Source organism: Dermacentor andersoni, chromosome 10 (assembly GCF_023375885.2).
Source record: "Dermacentor andersoni chromosome 10, qqDerAnde1_hic_scaffold, whole genome shotgun sequence".
Taxonomy (NCBI): domain Eukaryota; kingdom Metazoa; phylum Arthropoda; class Arachnida; order Ixodida; family Ixodidae; genus Dermacentor; species Dermacentor andersoni.
Genome location: NC_092823.1, coordinates 32,230,414 through 32,238,835, shown reverse-complemented (window position 1 = coordinate 32,238,835; position 8,422 = coordinate 32,230,414). Strand labels below are relative to the sequence as shown.

Below are 8,422 nucleotides of genomic sequence, written 5' to 3'. Positions count from 1 at the left end.
CGAGGAACAAGATTACGCTATAATTTTTATGACGCAAGCTTCACAGACAAGAACAAAGATCCAGTATGGGAACACTTTTACATTCTTGTGGTTTTGAAACATCAAACCCAAGAATTTAATTTTAGACTTTGCATTACGCACCCAATCGCCGTGCAGTCATGCCACCCAAAATGAAAAAGGCGACGCTCTGCAACGTCGAGCGATTGCGATTCAAAAGCGCTCCACACACTTTCGTTGTAGTCAACATTTTTTGAGGGAATGAATTTATCGACTACTTCCAAAACAAAAAGTGTAATGGGCATTCACACACTAAGCTCGCTCAGCATGATCTCTACCTACACCAAATTCTTGACGGAGAGCACTCACTTGCTGGAATAATCAAGGCCAATTTCGCGCAGTACGACGACGCTCGGCTGCTCCAGGGTCGCGATGAGGTCGTCGTCGATGTCTTCATCGTACTGTCGGGCCATGTGTGGGTGGCATCCGAATGCTGCCCAGACACCTTCCTCGGACAGGAGTCCTTCCCACACGTGGCGCTGCGTAGATTCCAAACATCGGTGTCAATTTCAAGTCATCACTTCGCGAGTCAAAAATACGGCAATGGCGGGAGAGCTTAACCGTAGATTTGCGCGAATATTTCATTAACGCAAAGCATTAATTGGCCAGTCGATCGAAACCTACTGAGTAAAACTAGAGACTCCCTTTGCCATCAAAGAGCGAGAATGCTCAAATGAAGCCCTTCGTGCGCGCGATGCAGAGCTGCCATCCGGGGTACAGTGACAAATGACCCATTTCGCGCGATTGCAATAGGCGCGGCGGAGCAACACATTCTACTAACCCGTCCGCTTTCGCTGTTCCCCATACCCCATAGGTAAAAAGGGGGCGGTATGCCTAGGCCAGAAATGCTTGAACTTATGCTAAAAGGCGCAAAGGAAGCAGTATGGGACGTCTTGGTAAAAACACGGCCCGTAACACTGGAAGGTGACAAAAGAGGGCACAAAACGAGAGGATGTGCCACTCGAGCATTAAATACGCGTGCACGGGCTGCCGTCCCCCTCCGCTGTCTAAGACTGCACTAACCCGTGCGGGTAGAGACGGACCCGAGAATATATTCGGAATGCTGCTCACTGTTTCCAATTTACGGTATAGAACTAAATGATACTACCTTTTCAATGCTGTAAAACAATTAAGGGCAATCTCTTTGAACCGGAAATGTTTTATATGCGCGCGACATTCTATAACGGTTGTGATGGCGCGCAATATGTATGTTCAGGAATGTATATATGTGCATATGCCGGCTAGACTGCTAAAGCATGTATAAATGCACAACGCATCCCACATCAAAATAACCTCCACGTGCATCATTGCTGCGAATAACAGATTCCACAAAACACCGACCGCTCTAGAATGCGTCGCGCATCTTGGACAGTTTCCGTTCAGGAAGGTTCCACTTATCTCTTTGTAAAACGCTCCGAATTCTACCATTATATTTCTTTATAACCTATATTGGACAACCTAAGCGACATTACGCATATATTCTCGAGTGAGCTATTTCAAATCCGCACCTTCGTGTCGGCGATTTATACCTGTAGTCGAAATGGCTCTTACCGTCTTTGAGAATCGCGAACCGAAATGCCAGAAAAACAACTCCTCACAAGGGAACTGCAATATTCTAGCGAACGTTTTTCGTGTTTCCATACAACGACAACTGGATTATTGATTACCGGTTATCACTATTTAAAAGCTTAATTTGCCTTTAATTCAGTGATCTATACATTCCAAAGACGTCAGAATACATTAGCTTATCGAAAATAGTACCTGCCTGAATGTGGCGGGGTCGCAGAAGATGGCGACGCATCCTTCGTATAGCAGTTGGGGAGTGTTTCCCAGTTCCTCGTCCTGAACAGGGCGTGGTGTGCCGTTTTCCGAAAGAGAAAGTCCCAATGGCAATGTGTGTCGATGAGGCCCACTTTTGAGGAGACCGTGTACGGCCACTGCTTTAGGACTGGTGACGTCACCGTGGCTGTCTTCGAGGTTGGGAGAGTTTGGGACGACTCTCCCCGTTTGTAAGACGACATCACTTGGCGCAGGAGTTGGTGTCCTGCAGGAAAATATCATAACTTACGGTTGCAACTCACTCATAAGCAAGAGAGCAAAAATCGCTGTGCAAAACAAAGCAGTAAAGAAAGCATTCAGCACTGTAAAAGCGTCAACGTTTGCATTAAACGGGCTACTTGAAAAAAAGCCCTTCCCCGTATATTGCCGATTACCGTTACTATTAAGACCGCGTTATGTAGCGATGTTCTCACCTCACAGCACTAAAATTGAGAATGCGATAATCAGTTGTCTATCGAAATAGAAAGGTTAATCGTAAATAAAAGGCATGCTTGAACAAATAAATTACTTCGGTGTTACAGCTTCGCGTCACTTGACCATCTTGTTTGCCTAAAAAAAGAACTTCATTGATCCATTATAAGCTTAAACATGAATGCCTAAACAGAGGCGTAATAATTTCTCAAAGGTCCCTTCGGACTCTCAACGAACGAACTAAACAATTCCTCAAACTCACAGGATTGACGTGCTCCCCAAGGGTCACATAAGCAGCTCAGACTGATTAATGCTATTGCCCGCAGTATTAAAAATAAACCTGATGCGTTGGAAGCATTATTACTGAAGCATGATCCTCATATGACTATCTTAACTGAGACTTGGCTACATGATGAAATAAGTGACGATATATTTCCTCCTTCCTATATAGTGTTCCGAAAAGACAGGCGCACCAGGGGGGGGCGGTGTTGCCGCCCTGATCAAAAATGGTATTTCTGGCCATCTCTTGGAAGATATCCCTGAAATTGAATGTATGCGCGTCAAGATAAGCTATTGGAGTCACAGCTTTATTGTTTACGCCATATACAGACCCCCGGATACTACTCCCGAATGCTTAAAAAAATTTGAGCATGAAATGAACAGGCTCAGAAAGAATAAGATTATATTAGCGGGTGGCTTTAAGTTACCGAACATCGACTGGGAGCGCCCTAATACTGGAAACGGGTTCAGCAAGCACACCAACATTGTCTTCAATATTATGCTACGTTATAACCTGAAGCAGGTGGTACGTGAGCCGACACGCGTACAGGGCCCTTGCAGTCCCATTCTTGACTTGGTATTTGTTAGCCAGGATTTTTCGGAATATGTTGTTTGTATTGAAAAAGGAGTTTCCGACCACCAACTGGTGAGCATTAGCTTACTAGTTGTACAGATGGCGAAAAACTATTCCTCAGTGCTTAGCTACAAACAGAATTCTCATGCCGATGATGTGTCCATCATAGAGCTCATGGAAAACTACATTGTTGATTTTACCAGCACTGATGCCTGTTCTCTGTAGAATCGCTTAAAAATTATGTGCCACTACTGCATGAACAAATTCATGCCTAGTAAAAATAAGAAATTTCGCAAACGTACACCTTGGATGACACGCTATGTTATTCATATGTAACGCAAGGTAAAAAGATAAAAAAAAGCATGGGAATCATGTTAAAATAAAAGAGGTGCAGAACTCTCTCGAACAGAAGGTGGCTGCGGCAAAGAGTTACTATATTATAACAACTCTCTGTCTAACTTTATTAAAAATGATCCTACAAAATCCTGGAACCGTATGAAGGAAAAGAAGAGACCAATTTCGCAGATAATAATTGAGGGCACATCAATAACTAATGACGAAGACATCTATAGCACAGCATTTTAATGAGTACATTCAAAGTGTCTTTGCATTGTCAGATGGTTGCATTACTATGCTTTCAGTGAAACAGGTATTTGATGTGGATTCTATTTCTTATGCTGGAATTGTCAACATGGTAAACCTGAAAACCAAAGCTTCTTGTGGCGCTGACGAAATCCCAAATATTTTTCTACAACTTTATCATGAACTTATTGCCAGCTTTCTTGTATGAATTTTCTCTGCTTCTCTGCTGTCGGCACAATTGCCCGATGAATGGAGAGTGGCCCGAGTTGTTCCAATATTTAAAAAATGAGATCGTATAAGATTACAAAATGATCGTCCCATTTCTCTGACATCACAATGCTGCCAGCTCTTGGAGCACATCGTGACAAACTATACAAAGAATTCTTGGCTGAAAACAATGTGCTCACGGAGTTTCAGCGTGACTTCATGGGTTATTCGACTGTAACGCAATTGGTATCAGTAATTCATTTGTTTGGTTTATCTCTCGACAATAATGGCCAAATGGATGCAATATTTTTAGATTTCAGAAAAGCCTTCGATAAGGTTCCGCACGACAAATTAATCTTCAAACTTAGAATTCTTGGCGTACCTGACATTTTCATAAACTGGATTATTGCTTACCTGAGCAAACGCACTCAGTACTTTACAACTGGTGAACATAGCTCGGCCACTCTGTTAGTCACGTCAGGGTGCCCAAAGGTAGTTTCTTGGGGCTTTTACTTTTTCTAATGTCTATAGATGACATGGTTAAAACTATACCTCCTGGTGTGCAAATTAGACTGTTTGCCGATAATTGTAATCAGTACAGTGATATAACTTGTCAGAATGATCAGACTGTCCTCGAAAATAATTTAAATAACATATTGAAGTGGTGTAATGACTGGGGTATGTTTATTAACGCTGATAAATCCGTATTTCTTGGTATTACTTGTAAAAAAAGCCACTAACTTTCTTACACGCTAGGTTCTCCAGCTCTGCGCGAGACTAACAACTAAAAATACTAAGGTGTTACTTTGACTTCGGCATTGTCGTGGAACATGCAGATTAGTGATATTTGTTCTTCTGCTTTCCGCAAACTGTTTCCTAAGACACAAACTGAAAAATGCCCCTCCTAATGTGAAATTGCTGTTATATTACATTTATTAGACCAAAGTTAGAGTACGCATGTATATCATGGGATCCTTACACGAAGTCGAATATCGTGCGTCTGGAAGAAATACAAAGAAAGGCCGTTAGGTTTATATTTCATAAATTCGCAAGACTGGACGGAAAATGCCAGAAAATTATGACAGAAAATTCCATGCCCACTCTTGAATCACGCCGAAAGCTGCTAAGGCTTGAATTCCTTTCCCTTCCCAACAACAGGCTTGAAAATAAACCATCGACTTACATCACGCCTGCAATACCACGGCACACAAGACAGCGTTATCCAGACTCACTAACACCCTATTAACACCCTAATACCCTAATTTTCTTTTTTTCCAAAAACAATATCAGACTAACGACAGTTTAGAGACACAGTGCGATTAAAAACTGTATAAATTTGGATTTGCTTGTTCCTAATTTGTTCGCTTTTGCTTGTATCCATTCTATTGCCCCTCTGCTTGGATCGAAATGTCTGCAGTATGTACTAAATAAATTTGCATATTTTGAAAGGATTCAGTCAAGCAAGAAGGCGTAATAAGTGAGGTGAAACTAACCTGTGAATAAGTGGGCAACAGTCTCCAACGGCGTCGCTGTTTCATCGTAAAGCCCGGAATACATGGAGCGAATAACCGGCGTCCGAGCGACGAACTTCGTCGGGCGGCGAACGCCCGACGGCCGGCGTCCAAAAATTTGACGGCCGCCGCCGACCTGCCTGTCCAAATATTTTCGTCGGGCCGCCGGAAGCGTCGAGCGCGCAGCGGCGGACGGCAGCCAATCAGGAGGCGCCAGTTCCGGTCGATAGGCATGCTGGTCTTTCGCGCGCGGGTGTTTTCTCGTCTTCTGCAACCACGTTGGTGTCTGCGCTAGTGTTGATGTCTGTGCCGAACAAAAGATGAACTCGCAGGAATGCGGAGAAGCGGTAGAAGTAGCGCCTAGGCCCTATTTAAAATCGGCCCGGCTGGAGTATAATGATAAACTCATATCAGCCGTTCAGAAGCGCCCCACAATATGGGACTGCAGAAGGGCCGACTACAGAGACCAGCGGAAGAAAACAGCTGCGTGGCAGGATGTCGTCGCTGAAATCGGTGGCGACCCAGAAGGTAAGTTTGCCATGTCGCATTGAAGTGACTGTTCCTTTGTGTAAGCGAACGATGCATACAGTACCCTCGGTATACGGGCGGCGCGAACAGGTGTCAGTGTTAGGCCCGTGTCATTGGGTTGCATGTAAACAAAACGTTTCCCGCTTCGCGGTTTGCCTGCGGCGTTCTGTTTTTTTCCCCGCGATACTACTGTCAGCAGTAGCCAGCAGAGTCATTGGCGAACCTTCGTCGAGTCTTACGAGTTTGAAAACGAAATGACGGCCACCGTGTACGTCCCGTACCGGTCGCCACTACCGTGCTGCAAATTGCCCTTTGAAACTCCGTATTTCGTGCGTGCGCGCGCCTCTTTGTACCTGTTTATATGCTATTCAGCAACAAAAACGCATGTCTGCCAGAGTCGAGGGATTGGCGATGTTACCTGACCACTACCGGCGTCTCCCTTCTGGAGTGTACAGACTCCGTGCCGCCTGTGCCACGTACCATCGATAAACGTTTCCTTCGTCCGTGCGACTGCTTTGTAGCTCGTGAACAGGTCGTGGAAAGTACGCTTCGAACTAAGTCAGCACCTAAATGTACATGACCAAAAAGCAGTAGCTGCTTGCATAGAAAAGTGAAGCCTTGACCAAAAAAACAAACAGGGTACAGGCGGAGCGTACTCGTACAACAGGAATGGCCGACGCCACTGACGAATTGCTGTTGCTTAAGAACTTGTATAAGGTTATATGTTTATACTGTATTACAGCGCCTAGATGTTGCTCTAACACTCCCTTCCGCACGTACACTGTTTGCTCACTGCGACATGTGTCTCTTGCCAGCATATTTGACCTTTCTGTATTTTGATAATGGCATATTTTCATATATTAGGTTCCACTGCCCAAGCTCGCTGGAAGAGCTTGAGGGACACATTCTCAAAGAAGCACCGCACCTGGAAAACTGGTGCGCCAAGTGGGGCAAGCGATAGCAAAGAAGTCCGCTGGCCTTATTTTAAACTGCTGTTTTTTTTTTGAAGGATTTAGTTGACATCGGAAGGTAAGCGTCAAGTTCAAATAGAGTTTTATGAAGTAGAAATTTGTTCTACTGCTGGTATATCATTTATATGTTGTTGAGCTGCTAAGTGTTCTTATGACATTTACCTTCATATGACCTTTCCACAAGACGGTGTTTGTGTACGCTGTAATGTATAAGTTGCTAAGCAGCATAATTAATTTTTCAGCACTACAAGCAATATCCCGCCAGCTGAGGAAGAGAGTGCAGAAACCCTCCTGATCAACATGTGCTGCCAAAAAGAATGTAAGACATTTATTTATCACTTCACAAATATATCAAGTTACAGGGCATATAAAAACAAGCATGTTTAGGGTTTCCATGTCTTCACATAGTATTGTGTAAGTATTTCTATGCCTGAGCGACTCTATAGAGGAAGGTAGCAAGACTTAAATTTAGCCGCTTTTCTTGCAGACACTACCGACGAATGCAGCTCCCAGGCCACTGAGTCACCTGTGCCTGGGACTTCCAGCACAACTGACGAGGAGACGTCAGCCGAAGTATGCCGAAGTGCTACGCCAAAGCGAACACAAGCAGTCGCAGCGAAAAGGAAAAGACACAAGCTGGATGACGAAATCGCAACTGTAGATCATCTGCTTAAAAAAAATGAAGATGCGCCTGCTGTTTTTGGGCAGCTTGTTGCCCATAAATTAAGAAAGTTTCCAGAACGACAGCAGTCGGAATTGGAAATAGAAATTTTACAGTTGCTGAACAGGCACGACTATGAGTGAAAATAAAGTGTACCCTATTTGTTCACTGCGACCTTGTCATGTAAATATCAAACCATAGCTATTGTTCCTGGTACAGCCGTCATCTCCTGCAACAGAGCTGCCAAACATATGGTGCAGAAGTTCTCACACATAAAGTACATGAGTTATGAAAAAGCACAATAACACTCTTGTATTCGAAACAAAAATTGCATGTGACGTGCTTCATAAGTTCTTGCTTACTGCTTAGTTGGTGCTGGAAGCCCAGCAGGTATCGAGCCAATCTGTGGCTCCATGCCTGGCTGCTTAGGAAACTTCGATTAGAATATTTAATTTCAATGATAACTACATCAAGGTCTTGAAAATCAACAGTAGACCTGAACTTCATGTACAAACGCAAGATTTGTTTCAGAAGATTGCCCACTCATGAAGCCATGTTCCACTGGAATGTGCTTTAAATAAGAGGTCAAATGTTTGTGCACAACCATTTCAAAAACTTTTGCAAACAAAAACAAAGGTGCGAGTCTACAGTTCTCTGCCTACATCGTCACATCTATGCACTGGCACCGCAACCGCTATTCTGGAAACGTTTCTAACCACCAAATGTCTTGCTTTACAATGACACTGGAGGAGCACTAAACACTTTCGTAACAATCAGTTCGCCACTCACTAATGTAGAGCAG

General features: G+C 43.9%; 1 long non-coding RNA gene across 1 annotated transcript; it reads left to right on the top strand.

Annotated features, from left to right (window-relative positions):
• The first annotated feature begins 6,934 nt into the window (after positions 1-6,934).
• On the top strand, positions 6,935-7,788 carry LOC129381669 (uncharacterized). Its single transcript, XR_008609793.2, has 3 exons — positions 6,935-7,017; positions 7,202-7,278; positions 7,447-7,788. It is a non-coding gene; the product is annotated as an uncharacterized lncRNA (long non-coding RNA).
• The last annotated feature ends 634 nt before the right edge of the window (positions 7,789-8,422 follow it).